The 17,770-nt window shown below is 36.6% G+C and overlaps 2 long non-coding RNA genes across 9 annotated transcripts; both read left to right on the forward strand.

Annotated features, from left to right (window-relative positions):
* Nucleotides 1–1,710: 1,710 nt before the first annotated feature.
* Nucleotides 1,711–4,239, forward strand: LOC110935739. 2 transcript variants are annotated; one of them, XR_002589389.2, is made up of 4 exons: nucleotides 1,752–2,625; nucleotides 2,736–2,917; nucleotides 3,084–3,343; nucleotides 3,605–4,239. It is a non-coding gene; the product is annotated as an uncharacterized LOC110935739 (long non-coding RNA). The 2 variants fall into 2 exon arrangements; XR_004892045.1 differs by having other exon boundaries at nucleotides 1,711–2,917.
* Nucleotides 4,240–6,064: 1,825 nt separating this feature from the next.
* LOC110935740 lies at nucleotides 6,065–12,614 on the forward strand. 7 transcript variants are annotated; one of them, XR_004892046.1, is made up of 14 exons: nucleotides 6,065–6,392; nucleotides 6,611–7,160; nucleotides 7,258–7,335; nucleotides 7,414–7,456; nucleotides 7,634–7,699; nucleotides 7,784–7,875; nucleotides 8,207–8,281; nucleotides 8,368–8,498; nucleotides 8,574–8,639; nucleotides 8,759–8,824; nucleotides 8,919–9,041; nucleotides 9,169–9,309; nucleotides 11,089–11,743; nucleotides 11,830–12,614. It is a non-coding gene; the product is annotated as an uncharacterized LOC110935740 (long non-coding RNA). The 7 variants fall into 7 exon arrangements; XR_002589394.2 differs by lacking the exons at nucleotides 11,089–11,743; nucleotides 11,830–12,614 and adding an exon at nucleotides 9,498–9,512; XR_002589392.2 differs by lacking the exons at nucleotides 11,089–11,743; nucleotides 11,830–12,614 and having other exon boundaries at nucleotides 6,065–6,449; nucleotides 9,169–9,446.
* Nucleotides 12,615–17,770: the final 5,156 nt, after the last annotated feature.

Here is a 17,770-nt window from a genome sequence, read left to right on the forward strand (position 1 = left end):
AAGGTCGATTTTAACAAACAAACAAACAATTTAGGACCAATTTTTCATTCTAAGAACCAAATAACTTCCATTAAATCCGAAACACTTCATAACAGAGATACAACATACATGTCAGACCTTATCTAGGTCATTTTTTTAACAAAGAAAAAGATAAACAACATCCATGACAGCCCTAACATACATTTCAACTTCCTATTTGATTTTACAGCTTCTCTTGCAATAGCTTCATTCCGGTTACATCTCTCCAACAAACCCGGTATGATTTATGTAGATCTACGACATATTGGGAGGTCTGACCATCGAACGAACCCACATATAGCACGGCAGTAGAACCTTCTTCCTGGATTTGCTCGAGTCCAAGATGTAACAGAGGTGGTTGGAGCTCCACAAGCACAATAGATTTCGGCCATGGAGGATTTAGAAAGAAGAAGATGAAGATGATGGAAGGAAGGAGAAGAAGATGGGGGCTATCTAGGGTTTTAAATGGTATATAAATAACAAGGGTTGGAAATGACATATTTGCCCCTCACATGAGGGGCACGTGAGAGATATTTAACAGCTTAAATGAACGGCGTTTGAGGCGGGGAGCATAACAGAGATAGGTTGCGTAGATCAGGGAGTAAAATGTCCATTTTTAAAGGTTTGGGGTAAAAGCGTTAAAACCACCAAACCACAGGGAGCAAAATAGAAGTTTACTCTAGTATTTTTTTTTCGTAATTAATAGTATTTTTTTGTAATTAATAGTATTTTTTGTAATTAATAGTATTTTTTGTATTAATTCCTGTAATTTTCTACAATTTCTATAATTTTTGTTATAATTTCTATCATTATTCTATAATTAGAATTGATTAAAACAGGTTAATAACATTTTTATAAAAAAAAATTACAAATATACGACTCGTATAGAGCTAGACGTGTCGTATATGATTGACCAAAAGACCATTTTGTCCCTGATATGCCCCTAATCTAGGCTTATTTCAGGGGCTAAAAAGTCATTCTACCTTCACCAGACGCCTCGTATAGATTTATATAGGTCGTCTATTTGAGCGGGTTTTTGAAAATTTGAATTTTGAATATTTGAATATCAAAATTTGAATTTTTTTGAAAAAGGACGATTCGTATAGACCTATACGTGTAATCTATTGGGGCGGCAACAATTCTTTTTTTTTTAAATTTGAATTTTGAAAATATTGTATGTTAATTACTAATATACCCCTGACCGTCCCCAGTATAGCCCTTTAACAGGGGCTTAAAGGTAATTTAAAAAGATGGACGATGCGTATAGATCTATACGACCCATACAACTTAGGCGGCAACTTTTACACTTTTTCCTTTTTTAATTATTAAAAAAATGTTTATTAAATGACCATTTTGCCCCTGAATAATGCCTATACTGTGGGCTATACAGGGGCAAAATCGTCATTTAACAAAAAGGCTAGACGACGCGTATAGGTCTGTACGAGTCGTCTATGCCTCGTATAAGGCTGGGGGGCCTAGACGACCCTGGTTATCACCCCAAACAAAAAACAAACATATATACGGAGCACACACTACTATACGCCTCGTATTAGTATTTCGACCGTATTTTCGAAGATTTGAAGCATCACTGGTACGTATTTCGAGGGCTATACGAGGCTTTGAAAATTTTTTGTCATTAATGTTATTATTATTGTTATTAATTATCATTATTAATTAATTATTATTAATATTATTATTATCTATATCTATATAACTATATAAAACATCTTCCATGTACATAATGGTCATTTCAAGCACCTTTTTTAAGATGGCATATGAAAAGGCAGTTAAAAACTCTAATTTTTTGTCATTTTCTCCCATTTCTGCCCCTCTTTCCTCACACACCGGCCTCTCTCTTTCCCCCATAAAAAGTTAAAAACCTATCACATGCCTTCAGTTTTCAATTGCAAATGAAGCGTCTTGCCTTCCTGATTCCTGAGATAGAGTCTTTTGTTTACTTCAATTGAATGTCCAAATTGATGACATTAATTGTCATCAGTTTACTACAACTGAATAGTCATCAGTTTACTGAAATTGAATAGGAGATAGAATTTCACAATTGCTCCTTCTCTCTTTATCACTAATTCAAACCGTAGTGGATTTTGTAATAACCCTAAATCTCCTTATGTCTTTATTACTAATCTAAACCAGATTTCGAGGTAACTTTTTGAGTTTTCGCTATTTCTTTAATTTCGATTCAGTTGTTTTATCAATCTTGTTGATCCGGCCATCGATTTGTACTTTCCATTGGGGTTGGTGTCCCCCGGTGATTGACACATCTGTGATTAATGGTACATACAAAAAGGATTTATTGAAAACAATGATACTACTGTTCAAGTTACCAATTGGATGTTTATGCATTTTTATAGTCAGGTGTCTTGATAATATCATGCTGTTGTGTTGTCTGTAATATATTATGATTTTAAAAGATTAATGCGCTCAATATGGATTATCGGAGTTCAGACCAGCTAGCGAGACCGAGAACCTACTCTGTTGGAATGTCGACGAAGACTTCTCTATCGTTCAATCGCGAGATCGGAGATTTTGTTAGTAAAATCTATTTCACTATTTGCCTTGTGTTCACTCTTTTGCGATATCTCGGTACAAGTAAGCTGTTTATTGTACTGAAATTGGTTAAAGAATGGTTAAATTTTGAATGAATTTGCTTTAATAGGTTGATCTGAATGTGTAGATTTTGATTTCTGTATGCGTTACAGATCTGAGATAGCAACAGATCAAATGAAACAAGGTGAACAAATAGAGAAGATAAGATTCGAAAAATAACAAAGAGCAGTGAAGCGATGGTGGCAGGTTTACCGGAAAAACAGAGCTTAGTCACCCGAAAAGGTCACCGGAGATGATGGAGTTTTGATACCATGAAGAAACTCATGATAATCAGGTAAGAAACTCATAATCTCATCAATGGTAAACTCTGTGTATAGTGTGTGTTCTTTAGTTTCTATTAGTTTGGGGTTATGTTTTGCGCATGTGGGTGTTAACTATTTTGAACCGCTTATAAAATATGATTCACATAATTACTTACATAAAAATTGCAATTTTTTCAGGTATCATAGGAATTCTATCAATGTTTTTCTTGTCATTCCATGAAAAACTGCATATTGTACTCGCACTACTGTCTTTAACTGCTGGAAGTGTTGGCGTTGCAATAGCAGATGTAACCGTTGATGCGGGCGTAGCGCAATAAAGCGGTATTCATCCTTCACTTGCTCCAGACATGCAAAGCTTATGTGCCCTCAGTTCTTCCATTGGACGCCTGATCGGATTTGCTTCAAGTGGCGTATTTGTACACTTAATCGGCCCCAAGGTGTTTTTCCTTTTTGTTGTTTTTTTATTATTCGTGTTGTATTTACTTACTTTTCCATGATCATTATTCTCTTCTATAGTTAGATTTTAGAGTAAAATGCCATTTCCGTCCCTGAGGTTTGGCCTAAATGACTTGAATTTGCCATCATTCTTGTTAATTTTTTTTAGTTTTATGGTAACCCAGATTGACTTGTTTGCAATTTTATTATTATATTTGTGAGTAACCCAAAATGACTTGTTTGTGTTCTGTTTCGGCTGATAGCTACGCTGGGAATCTTGGATTGTGTGGGGATCCTTTGCCTCTTTATGAGGGTAGTACTAAGAAAGCACGTACGGGTGTAATTATTGGGGCGGCACTTGGCAGATCTGTTGCGATTGTTGCGTTAGTTGTAGGTGGCGGGATGATGTTCGTTATGAGAAAAGTTGTTAGAAAAATACAAAGGAAAAAGAAGAAGATCCTGATGAAAATAAATGGATCCGGAGTATCAAAGGAACCAAAAAGATCAAGGCAAGATGACTGAATGCTTATATTAGCGGTGGATAACGAGTCAAAACATATATATGTTTTTAAGTGCGGGTCGAAATGGGTCGGGCTATATACACTTTTTGAATAAGTTTTAGTCGTTAAAAATCCACTTTTGACCCAAAACTCTATTATTCAAAAAGTTTTACCTTTTTCTTTATAGCCAAAAGGATTAGGAAAAAAGACGGGGGCTTAGATGTTAAAAATCTTTTTTTGGGCTAAAAGGGTAAAAGTGATATAGCCACAGGGGCCAAAATCGTAATTTACTCTTTTATAAATAATCAGTGTGCCAAATATGATTACATACTTTTTGAAATTTCAAAACAATTTAGTTTATTAAATAAAAATGATTTGGGATGATATATGCATTAAAACACACTTTGTATGACTTTTGACCCGTTTCCTTTTAAATATAACCTTAATCGACCCGTTCATGAGTAAATGGGTCAAGGCAAGTTATTTTTGTACAGGTGGAAATAGGTCGGGCTGGATTAACCCACAACACTTTTTAAATACGTTTTGTTCATTAAAAATACACTTTTGACCCATAACTCTTTGTCCGAAAAGTTTAACTTTTATAAATAATAAGTGTGCCAAATATGATTACAAACTTTTTGTAATTTCATAATAATTTATATAATTAAATAAGAATGGTTTTGAGGTAACATTCCACTGTTGAATTTGAATTTTTATATGTAACAATTCTTGCTGACAGTATAATTTCCACTGTTGAATTTGAATTTTCCGCAAACTTAACCATACCAGTAATTTTAGGCCAGTGTCAGCTTTTAATAAAGGTGGGAAAATGGCTGGGCTGGACGGGTGGGTAACGGTTCAAAACAGTATGTTAGCGTTTTGGGTCATTAATTGTTGGGTTTCAAGCTGGCCCAAAACACTTTTGGGTAGGGTTGTAACGGGTCGGTGGGGCAGGTAACGGGTCAAAATTGGTAAGTTGGATTTTTGGTGCGGGTCAAAATGGTATGGTCTGGTGTGTGTCAGAGTCGGTTAAGGGCTTTTGGTGAATCCACGGACGTAAAGTGGACCGAACTCAAGTCATACTTTTTTTAATTTTATTTGAAGCCATCAGATTGTGTGTTTGTTGATTTGGTGAATGGGTTTTCTATGTTGTACAACTTACATGATACAAAACTGTTATTTTGAAGATCATTAACTAATCAAAGTTGGTGCATATAATGTTTTTCTTAGATGTTATTGCGATTACCAAGCTGGTAATTTTGTTGATTACATGTGGTTATAGGAGATGGTAGAAAGAAAACATAATAAATAGTCTTTCATGTGAACTAAGCGTCTATAAACGATGCAGATATGTGGGCGATACATGCATAACACTTAAACGACTTGCGTTCTTTAACGATATCGATTGTCGGTACTGTATACATAACGAAACAAACCAGACCGATACCAAGTGAACGTCTACCGGTTCGGTATTCTTTATTCTTATTTTCGATTTATATGAGTTTTTATTGTCAACCGGTATTCTTTTTTCTTATTTTCGATTTATATGCGTTTTTATTGTTATCGATCAATTGTTATTTTTTTGTTTCTCTTCCGATTGTTATAGCAAGTGCCATCATCATATAATATTTATGATATACCTTCTAATTTTAATATAACGATAATCGCAACCTTATACTTTAAATAACTTGTGTTTGTTGCCTATATCGATGTGACTACCATACTGGTAGCGAAATGAACCGGACCGATACCAACCAAACAACATCGGTACCGGTTCGGTATACTTTTTTATTGTTTTCTCTTTCGGTTGTTATAGCGAATACCAATACCGAAACAGACTGAATCGATAGCAATAAAAATGGTTAAAAAGTGGAGCCCAGCCCGCTACGAAGCGCGGGTATAACCCACTATACTATATAATGATTATCATAAGGGTCTCCCTGTTTATCATAAGGGTTTTCTATGCGTTGTAGCTGTGAAACGTGAGTGCTTTTATATATACACACACAACGTATGTACGATTTTTTAATGTCTTTAGGTCTAAATTATGTTCTCGGCCCATATTATCGACTCCGCTGCAACGCGCGGGTTCCCCACTAGTAACTATATAATACATTTTCAATGGACACAAAAGTAATTTAACCCCTAATTATTAAGATGGCAGACTAAAAGACTTAAATAAAACCTATATTTTTACATTTTTCTTCCCATTTTATCCTCCTATCCTTACAATATTTCTTCACCTGAATCGACAGCCACCATCATACCAGCAATTGAATTCCCTGAATCGTTTCTACCTTTACCAGATTCTTCAACTCAATCGTCTCAAATTTAAGGCCAATTGAATGTCCATTGAATTCCCATCAGTTGTGAATGTCGATTGAATTTCCATTGAGGCCATGCATTTATCGATTCATGAATATGCGATTAATGGTACCACTCCTTCTATGTATTAGTTAAAGAGGGAGAGAGAGTGAAGACTGGAGAATACGGAGAGAGGGGAGCAGGCCAAGGCCCTCCGGCAACGGTGATATCGATGACAACTACGATAGTAATCTCACCGCTATCTCCTCTACCTTTTGATTGATTTGATTATTTATTCAATTTTGTATGGTTCAAGATCATATCCTCTTTTTAGTTTACTGATCAATTATGTAGTTTTCAATATGGGTTTTGAATATTGTGGCTTATGTGATGTGGATTTGGTTTAATTTGAAGAGATTGATCAGAATTAGATTTGAAATTGATGGGTATGTGTGGATTTTACAGGGTTTGAACTCAAATGGAGGGTGTAGTTCAGTTGGAATTTGGATATGATGAAGATGAGTTTAGAATTTATTATGGAGATGAGGATGAGTTGGAAGAAATGTCGATTGTTGGGGATATGGATGACGGCGGTGGTTTGGGTTTCTGGTAGCAACAGCGAAGACGAAGAGCGGGGTGGTGGTGATGTCTACGGTGATGATGATGATGGTTTTGTTTGACATAGAGAATGATGGTGGTGGTTGTGATTAATGGTGATGAAGACAGTGTCAGATGGTTCCAGTCATGGTGGATGTCTGCGGCGAAGACACTCTCCGCCTAAACCGAAGAACAAGCTAAAAGACAAAAACTTCAACACCCGCAAAAACTCGGGAAAGTGGAACCGAGTAAACTTATGAGTGACACGACGGTCGACAGGTTTTTAAGGTATCATGTACAAGGATTCAAGAAGCCTTTTGTTGAGAAGTTTCCAGCATGTTCCGTTTCAGCAAGAAGGCATATTGATTCATGTAGGCATATTGATTCATGTACTACGATATAAGATGTTCAGGGGATGGTTAGCCTGTTTCTCTCTTTTTTTGTCCTTTTTTTCTCATTTCCAAATAATGTTTATTATATTAATATGAAGGTTTCTTACAATGTCGTTTATGTAGAACTGGATGAGTTTTGGAAAAGCTGCACATGATTTGGTCACGCGTATGTAGAAAATAGACGGTGATAACTATCCTGAGGTGCTAACCCTAATGTCAAATTTTTATTATACATTCATGTGTATTTTTACTGATTTGTTATATTTTGTTTCTAACCAGACATTGCATCAGATGTACATCATCAATGCTGGTACAAAAAAAGGTTAAATGTATAGTTGACCATGACTATGACCATCTTTTTAACTGATTGACTTTTAAACCTTTGTAAAAACATAATATTGGTACAAAAAATCATGTACAATGGTTCAAAAAGTCAATTAATTGAATCTTTTCCATTTCTTATAAATGTAATGGGTTTTTCAATCATGGAAAATAACAGGTTCTAGGAAACAGATATCAGAATACATTGTTAGAAGCTATTGACGCGAGGATCGTGGATTTGTTTGTATGCATTCTATTTTCCATATTGCTTTAGTTTACATTAATCCTTGTGCACTAAACGCCGCTTACATTTTGCTTCTTATAATAGCCAACTTCCAGATTTTCTTGGTGGAACGTGTTCTTGCCCGAATGAAGGTGGATGTCTTAGATCAGATAAGGAATGATTTGGAATTGATGAAGGTATGTTTCATGTGTTGTTTTGTGAAAGTGGCCAAAAGTATATTTTCGTACAACCCCCTAAATCATTTGAAACATTTAGATTAGAGTAAAACGCCATTTTTGTCCTTGAGGTTTGGCCACTTTTGCAACTTTCGTCCACTTTAAAAGCGGACATTCGAGTAGCTTCGTCACTGTCATCTACACGTTTAGTTTTGTGGCAGTCGTTAGAGAATCAAATTCCACATAACGTCCCTCCGTTTTGGAGAAGCTTCTTTTTCTTTCATATTTTAAGAACCAATATGGTTCATCTGAGATCTGTACAAATGGTTTTTGTGTTTGACATGTTATACAGATAGAACTTGCCCGGAAGTATAATGAACTAGACCTCTTTATGAATGAAGAACATCCTCAGTTTCATTTGGTCAAGGTAAATTGTCATAGTCAAAACTTTTAACAGTCCATCATGATCAAACAAGATATGTCACCGACTCACCGTTACTTTTTTACTTTCAGATGGAGGTTGCAAAGTCCCGAAACAAACAACTTGTTCAGCTATTTGGATCAGGAGTTGGCATTCACCATGCAGGGATGTTGCGTGCTGACAGAGGGTTAACTGAACGCCTTTTTCTGATGGATTGTTGAAGGTACACGGATCTTTATTTGACTTGCTTCTGTATCTTTATTGCTATTCCACCTAATGTGCCACCATTCTTTTTCAGGTCTTAGTTTGTACAACAACTTTGGCATGGGGAGTCAATCTACCTGCACGCACTGTTGTGATTAAGGTTGTTAAGAAGGCTACTATTTATCACAAACATTCAAATTTGAATTCAAGTTCATTCGGTTTAATGAACCCTTTATATCTTTTATTTGTTTATTAATCACAATAAACACTTTGGTATAGGGGACTCAGCTGTACGATCTAAAGGCTGGTGGATGGCGAGATCTGGGCATGCTGGATGTCATGCAGGTGTCGTTAATGTTCGCACTGATCTGTTATCAACTTTTACTGTTTTTTGAGTTCTAATGTTGTTTTCTCCTGTCTATTATGTTGTGTGCTATAGATTTTTAGACGTACTGGTAGACCTCGGTTTGATAAAAGTGGCGAAGGCATTATAATTACATCTCATGATAAGTTAGCTTACTATCTGCGACTGTTGACAAGTCAACTTCCCATTGAAAGTCAGGTAACTGCTTGTTCAGTCAGAAATTTATCTCAAATCGAATGTGGAAGCTCAAGTTTTTCTACAATTAGATTTCACACTGGAGCATTAAAATAATTTGACGTATAACTTATATTGGTTTTGTTGGCAGTTCATTAGCTCCTTGAAAGATAACCTAAATGCCGAGGTAACACCCCATAATGTGAAAGAAGCTTGTGCATGGCTCGGATACACGTACCTTTTCATAAGGATGAAAATGAATCCTTTGGCATATGGTATTGGATGGGATGAGGTATATTCATCTTAATGGCACCTACATATTGTTGTTTGATCTGCATTATCTGTATTGTTGTATTGCTTACCAAACATTATTCTTTTGACTTCTATTTCCTTGTGTGCTGATATCTTTAATAATCTTTTTTATGACTATATCTATTAGAATTTAGAAGGTATGCATGGTAACTGTTTTCAATTTGATAGGTTATCGCAGATCCTCATTCCTCATTCCTCAATCCATTTACATTTTAGTTTTTCTTTTTCCCCATGATAAACGGGTCGACGGGCTAGCAGGTTGACATGATTAATTCACGGGTTAAACAAGTTGATACAAACACAATCGGTTTAATTAAATGGGTTATACCTGGTTGGTGTGAAATTTTTTTCTGGTTATTTTTATATTTTTTTTTAGATTTTTTTAAATTTTTTTGAATTTTTTGATCTTTTTTAATTTTTTTAATTTTTTTATTTTTAATTTTAATTTTTATTTATTTATTTATTTATTTATTTATATTTTTAGCCAAATCAATCTTGACAAAAACCCATCTTGATCTAAACGCATTCTAACCAATTTCTTAATAAACACATCCTAACCCAAATCCATCCTAACCTATACCCATCCTAACCCATTATCCAAACATGCCCAACCCACCTATTTTGCCACCCCTAAATATATGTATCTTTCTTGTGCCTATATGTTTGTTTACCTACCAGATGTATAAGAATGGCTGAAAAACAGCATAATGTTCGTCTTGAATCCCGATTTTGGATTATAAAATGATAACTATATAAATCGAATCCGTACATCGGTTTTGACAATTTGTTGATTGAACCCTCTACAATATTTTTAGATATACAATATGAAAGCAAGATGAAAATTGTTACAAACTACTAGGTACTAGGTAGCTGGCTGGCTAGACATGCGGCTTTTGAAGAAGATAAGATTAAACCTTTCCTCAGGTGGATCACCAATGCAATAAAAAACATTTGTATTCTCAAAGTCTTCATCCGCAGTGTAATTGTACTCCCAATTAAATAGTTACTTATAAACATTTGTAAAGTGGACTCATTCATACCCAAAATAGTGATATTTACATGTGTTAAAAGGATTGTTGATTCAATCTCATACGAGAAACATGTTTTGGAGTCGCAAGCAGCTGATGTGAGTGCATGTGAAAAGTTGTCCTAAGAAGCTGGCTCGATCTTGAAACGGCTTAAGGTGGTTGGAACGTATGTCGAAATCAAGAAGCGAGTTTTAGTGACGCTATAATTTTTTGTGATATTAGTCGGGATACTCGCCGCAACGCGCGGGCATTCCAACTATTATTTATACACACACGTATATATGATTTTTTAATGTTTTAGGTTTAAGTTATGTTCTCGGCCCATATTGTCGACTCCGCTGCAACGCGCGGGTTTCCCACTAGTTATTAATATTATGTATTATTATTATTATTATCATTAATGTTATTATTATTATCATTTATTATTGTTATTAATGTTATTATTATTATTAATATTGTTTATTAATTATTATTATTAATTAATTATTATTATTATTATTATGCATTATTATTATTATTATTATTGTTATTGTTATTATTATTATTGTTATTATTATTATTGTTATTATTATTATTATTTATTAATTATTATTATTATAAATATTATTATTATTTATTAATTATTATTATTATTAATATTATTATTATTAATGTTATTATTATTATTATTGTTATTATTATTATTTATTTATTTATTATTGTTTTTATACGTATACGGTATTTATTTGCAGATTGATTATGGAGGACGATCTGATTCAGGTCGATGACTTTCACGTAGAGCTTCATAGGGCACCGCCGGGGGGTCAGTCGGTTCAGCAGGGTCCACGACGGAGACGGCGGCCGCCTCTGGATACGCTGCAGGGGCATCCGTATCTAGAGTTTCCCGACGGCACCGATGCCGCCCGTCATTGCCTGAAGCTTAGGAGGATGCACATTGGATCGCATGCAGCGATCAACTTGATGCGATAGATGGGATTGCTGAGACGGCTAGAGTGCGTCGATTTATACCTGTCGATTCGCCGTGGCATCGTCTTTTTGATTTGGCGCACACGCCGACCTACAGGGAGCTGCTGGTCGAGTTCCTTTCGTCATTCACATTTCACGCTCCTGGGGTCCAGTGCCGCTTCCGCACCCAGGTGCTCCCCCTCCGCCTGAGGTTTCTTTCAGGCTCGCTGGCGTTATGCGTTCGATGACGCTAGCAAAGTTTGCGGTGCATTGTGGTTTATACATGCAGGGGGAGATCGAGACTGAGGTTTACACAGCGGGGCTAGTGGTGGTTGACAAACCCACTCGTGTAGGGTTTTGGCAGGTGATTGCGGGGGAAAATCATTGGGAGCACGACAAGTCGAAGGGGAGGGTGTCGTTTGTTAGGGACCCACTGTACAGGTACGTACGTTTATTACGGTAATTATTGTGATTATGTGCATTGTTTATTAATCTCTGTTTCTGTATTTCGTTAACACTATCTGCAGGTATCTGCACCATTTGCTCGCTACGTCTATTTCAGCGCGCAACTACAGCCGTGAGTGGTGTACGACCACAGATCTTTTTTTTCCTTTATTGTTTGTTGTATATGAGGTCGTGCGCGCTAGCACACGGTCTAGCCCAGTACTACGCCTCCGCCCATCACCGGCAGGAGCGCGGATTTTTGTATGGTGGGGCGTACGTGACCGTCATTGCCCGTTCATTGGGCCTCGTACTGCACCAGGACCCACATCTACGGACGCCGGCAATCATGCCGACGCAGATGGGTTTTCAGTCGCTGTGGGGGATGAAGGTAATCAAGAGGTTCCCCGTTGGCCCGCGGTTTGGGCATATGGACAGAGGAGCCCCTACCAGAGCATTTCGAGGCCGTTTATCCTCCTGCAGATCCTGCTGACGCAGTGCCCGTGGAGGACCCTCCGGAGGATGTAGACGGTGCAGCGGTGCCACAGCCACAGCCACCGCCACCTCCCGGGGCGCCTCAGTTTCCAGGTCATGCCCCAGGAGTTGCGCTACATCCGGATGTACGAGCCGAGCTTGACAGGCTCAACGATTTGGTAGATTGGTTGGTACGGGCCGAGCAGGATAGACGAGAGAGAGAGGGATTACCCCGATATCGCTTCCACCGGCTCGAGTACCACATCAGCAACAGCAGCATCAGGATTCGGATTCGGATTTGGATTTGGATGCATAGACCTGTTGTTGTTTTTATTTTTATTATGGATGTACAAACTTATCTTATATATTTTTGTTATGGATGTACAAAGTTATCTTATATATGTCATATTTATGTTTGTTAATACGGAAACAAAATATGTTTTGAATATAATACGGAAACAATATATCCCCTGAATATAATACGGAAACAATATTTGAAAGAGATATGATTTTAATCGGAAGAATAATATTTTAAAAAGGTAAAATGTTAAAGACATTATAATATTTAATCGATATAATATATTTAAAGAGCCGATTTTTAAAATAGTTGATTTTTAAAAAACAAAAACTTTTTTATAGTGTAAAAAACAAAAAAAAAAAACAAAACTTTTTTGAAAACCAAAAAAAATTCAACCAAAAAACACATCTTCAAAAACTATCCAAAAAAACATACCAAAACACCCCTCATTTCAGCCCAAAAAAAACCCAAGATTAGACGCCTCGTATAGGGTTGTACCCTTCGTATAGGGTTCCTTAAACGTTGTGCCTGACACCCTCTGAGACTCCCTGGAATTCAGTGCATAGACGCCAAAAATTGAAACCTTAATGAGTTTTACACTACCAAAAATTGAAACCTTAATGAGTTTTACACAAGGAGATGGTTTTCTCAAGGCAAGGACTATCCGAACACCCTCTACGCCTATTTTCACACTTTTTGTGCCCTAGACGCCTCGTATAGGGCTATACGAGGCGTCTAGGGCACAAAAAGTGTGAAAATAGGCGTAGAGGGTGTTCGGATAGTCCTTGCCTTGAGAAAACCATCTCCTTGTGTAAAACTCATTAAGGTTTCAATTTTTGGTACAATTTCATCGGCTTTTTAAGTTCTATCCGTTCCACTAACCGCATCATCATCAATCGGTAAAACCCCACAACACATGTACGTCTTGTAGATCAGGGGCGAACCCAAGCCTAGTCCAAGGCGGGCGGGCGCACCCCGGGGGAAAAAAAGTGCTAAGTTCCGTCAAAAATCCCGTCCGCACCCCTTGGAATTTTTCGTCCGCACCCCTTGGAATTTTTCGACCGCACCCTTGAAATTTTTCGTCCGCACCCCTTAGGTAAAAAGTGTTATCAATTTATATTTTAATTTTTTTTAGTAAACTTCTATTTAAAAAAAAAAAAAATACTACCTAAATCATATAACTTTTAATACCTAACTAACTAAACCCAAATACCCATACATTTACCCACTTATAATTCCTAACTAGCTAGACCACTAAGTCTTAGCTCATTAACCAAACCAGCAATATTTCAAACTATAATAAAATAATTAAAAGCCCAAAACCTTTAGAAATTCTCTCCCGCTCTCTCTCTCTCTCTCTCTCTCTCTTGCGTCCCTGCACTGCCAACGAACAACATCACCCAGCGACAACAGTCCAGCAGCCGACGACCACCGTAATCAGCCACCATACCACCGTCGTTTGACACCAAATCTAACCGGAATCCGAACACGGGTAAGTTTCTTTGTTATTTTGATGATTTTGGTTGATATTATAGGAGAAAAAAAGGGTAATAAAGTTGTTAAATAGGTTTGAAATTTTGTGTGTTTTGACGTTGTTTAGATGATTTTTTGGGTGATTATGTTGTTTATATATTTTTAGGGTGATTACAACTTACGTTATGATTTCTAGGGCTTGAATAGTTGAAAATTAAAATTGAAACATTATATTATGTAGAGATGAACTTATGTTATATAGAGAAAGAATTGTTTAACAAATTAGTTTTAGATGATGTTTTGGATAGATTTCAAAAAATGAAAACCCGTAGGGCGTCGACGTTTTAATTATGTTTGTAACAAGGTTTGACATGTTCTTGATGATTATATAAATTTAATTTGATGTTCGTCTGTTTTACATGACCCGACCCGATACGATTTTTAGAAATGTTCCGCACGCCCAGGGAAAAATTCCTGGGTCCGCCACTGTTGTAGATCGTGTTATGGTGGCTTCTCCAGTATGGAAATGAAAAGTGTGGGTTATAGGACACCACCTTTCCACAAGTGCAGAAAATAGAAATCAAATGATGGCCAAGCCTGTAACTTCCACATTTGATGACACCCTCAAAACACGCCTCGCGTTTGAAATCCATTACATTTTGGTCACCTCGCCTTACTCTTATAACATGTTATACGGTTCTTGAAGTTAATGGTCTGCTCTAAGATCGCCACTTAAAAAATAAGGTAGTTAATCAAGGGCCCTGTGGTAAAACTAGAAGCCATATTATAGGTGTCTAACTTGTAGTTTCATTTAATCATGAAAAACTTACACATTTGCACTTTATATTCAGAACCTGAATTTAAAGTAAAAAACCAAACCTATGAATGAATATATAATATTATTATCTAAGTATAAATTTTGTTGATAAAACTTTGGTTACACTTTTACTTTATGATGATAGTTTACATACAAAAACCCTATCTTTAAATAAAAATCTAAAACTTTTTCATAAACAATATGAATCTTTTGTGATTGTCTCCAAATAAATTCTCACCTACCCAAACATTACTGCATTCATAAGTAATGCAACCTCTTCATTTGATGCCACCAGCCTCACTTAAACTCATATCCCACAAGCATGGTTGCAAAAATCGCGACTAGCCGGCGATTAATCGCTGACTAGTCGCTAGTCGCCCATCAACTGAGTAATTTTCAGCTAATCGGTAAAAAAATCGCTAGTCGGCCTAGTCAGCCCTAATCGGCCCTAATCGCGACTAGTCGGTTGGAAAAAATCGGGAAAAAACAAAAAAAATCGGAAAAAATCGGAAAAAAACACATATTCCGGCCAAAACCTCCCAGATTCCGGTCAAAACTTGTCCACTTAAAAAAATTACGTATAAAAATATATGTATATATGTATAAAAACTTAAAATTATACATAAAAAGACTGATCCGATTAATCTCGATTAATCCCGAGTAATCCCGAGTAGTCGCTAGTCCCTACCTCACCGACCCGCTAGCGACTAGCGAGTTCTCCAACCTTGCCCACAAGCATCAATCACATTTCCACTTTCATGCTTCTGCTTTGTACCAAAAAAAAAAAAAAAAAAAAAAAGTCAAAACTCATTCGGACAATGATCTGCAACATCTTCAATGGTAGTAAATGAAGTTTGTACCGTCCTCACCTACTTAACTAATTAGTAACAAATCTTCAAGATTAAATCCCCATATTCTGCTTCTAAGGTTAGCCATCTCTTCACACCTTCTCACTCCCTTTCACTCAAACTTCATTCAAGTAGCACCATCATTAATTTATGCATCCATCAATGAAAAGCCAAAAAAACTTCACGCCCTTAAATACTTTTACATTCACTAATCGTAAATTGCTTTCCCTTCTTCCATGATCTAACATTACGGGGACGAATGGCAATAGTTACGAATTACAACGTGTTTCTAAGCTTTAACAAGATTTCTACAAATATGAATTTTGCCCGGCCTTCGAAAAATTTCTTTTAAGGTATGCTTATAATCTTCATAGTTGAGTTTGAATTCATGTGAAACCATTTACATGTGCAAAAGAATTTGATCAACAAACATTACAATAAGATGTACACATTTTTTATTTAGGTGACACTAAATAAATCTGAGTGAAATATTGAAATTATATATGTAGTTGCATTCATCATGAATAATAATCATTAGTTATTAACTAATAAAACATTTGATTATCATTCATAGAGATGTAAAAAAAACAGAGAAAATGTCTTTTTTATGCCAAGAGTTTGTATCTAACCCTTTCTGTCAGGTTCCATGCAAAAAAAAATAGAACAGGGAGATTAAGATGGAGAAATAGGTCTAAATTTCTTTTTAGATAAAAGAAAAAAGGGTAAATTACTTTTTAAGTCTCTGTGTTTTATGGGTTTTAACTAGTTGAGTACAAAAGCAAAAAGTTTAACGATCTGAGTCCCCATAAGCATTTTCTTTAACCATTTGAGTCCAAATTTCTAACCTAGTTAGAATTTTGTTGTTAAGTTTTGTTAAATGACCAAATTACCCTATAATTAAAAAATAAAATTAAAAAAACCACATGTTCTTCACAAGATGAGGCACACGCACTTTATTTCTTCAAACACCTATCAACAACAAACACAAAAAGATCATACATTTAGACCCACATCTAACTTTCTTGAACAAAATCAAACAAAATCTGTAAAAAAGGTTCAAACTTTACCACGAAGAACAACACCACATCTACCACATTGATAAACAACATAATCAGTAACCGCAGGGAGCAGATTCTCACACTTGGGGCAACGAACTAATCGAACTTTTGTTGGACTTTCAGACATTTTTCCTCAAATTTAAACAGATTGTTGGTTCTTTTTGCAGAAATTATTGTTGACCGTTGGGTATACAACAAGAAGAAAGAGGTAGAAAGTCTGCGATGACAGAAACATAAAGAGAAGTAATGAACAAAAACAAAGAGAGATTTGAATCAATAAAAGTTGCTTCCATCTCCGCCATAGTCGGCACTTTGGCTGGCTTACCTATTTCCTTAGCTCAGGCAGCCAATACCTCCCAATACTTCCCGGAACTTCCTGAAACTTCTGGTGCTTTTGTGTTTATCAAAGGTATACATAGATTCTGCTTCTGATTATCTTATAACCGCTCCACCGGTTCCCCTCAATCGGTGGTTGAAGACTCAAGAACCAGTTGATACGAGCTGGTCAGAGTATAGCTTCAGATGACCCAGCAAGAAACCTGCAAGATCACAAGAGACAAGCACACCGTTAGCCTCGTCACAGGGAGGGGGGCCTCTCTGTGACCAAGCTCGGGCGTGAGAATAAGTATTTGTGAGGATGAAATAAGTCAGGGAGAGAGAGAGGAGAGATTAGGGGAAGAGAATAGAGATTACCCATTGCTGGAAGCCTTGGCGGGGTATTTATAGCTTTTGGGTGTGCTGATGTGGCAAGTTAGTTAGAGTCGGACCAGTCGCTATCATGGCGGTTATGGAAGTGGGACCCAGTTAGTTATATCGCACCATCATAATGTCCGGCCCGTTTTATGATGCAAGGTCCGGTCCGATCTTAGTATGCCGTGGTTCGGCTTTGTTTATGGTGATGATTCGGTCCGGTCAGGGACGTATCCTCATCAAGTCCCCCTAGTTCGTGGTGTTTCTTAGATAACAGCTTCGAACTATGACGGCGTAATTTTGGCGGTTCAAAGTCTCTGATTTGCTGTTTTGTAGAAATATTTTGAATTTTAAATTTCTGGGCGGTGA

This window comes from Helianthus annuus, chromosome 4 (assembly GCF_002127325.2).
Source record: "Helianthus annuus cultivar XRQ/B chromosome 4, HanXRQr2.0-SUNRISE, whole genome shotgun sequence".
NCBI classification, from domain to species: Eukaryota; Viridiplantae; Streptophyta; class Magnoliopsida; order Asterales; family Asteraceae; genus Helianthus; species Helianthus annuus.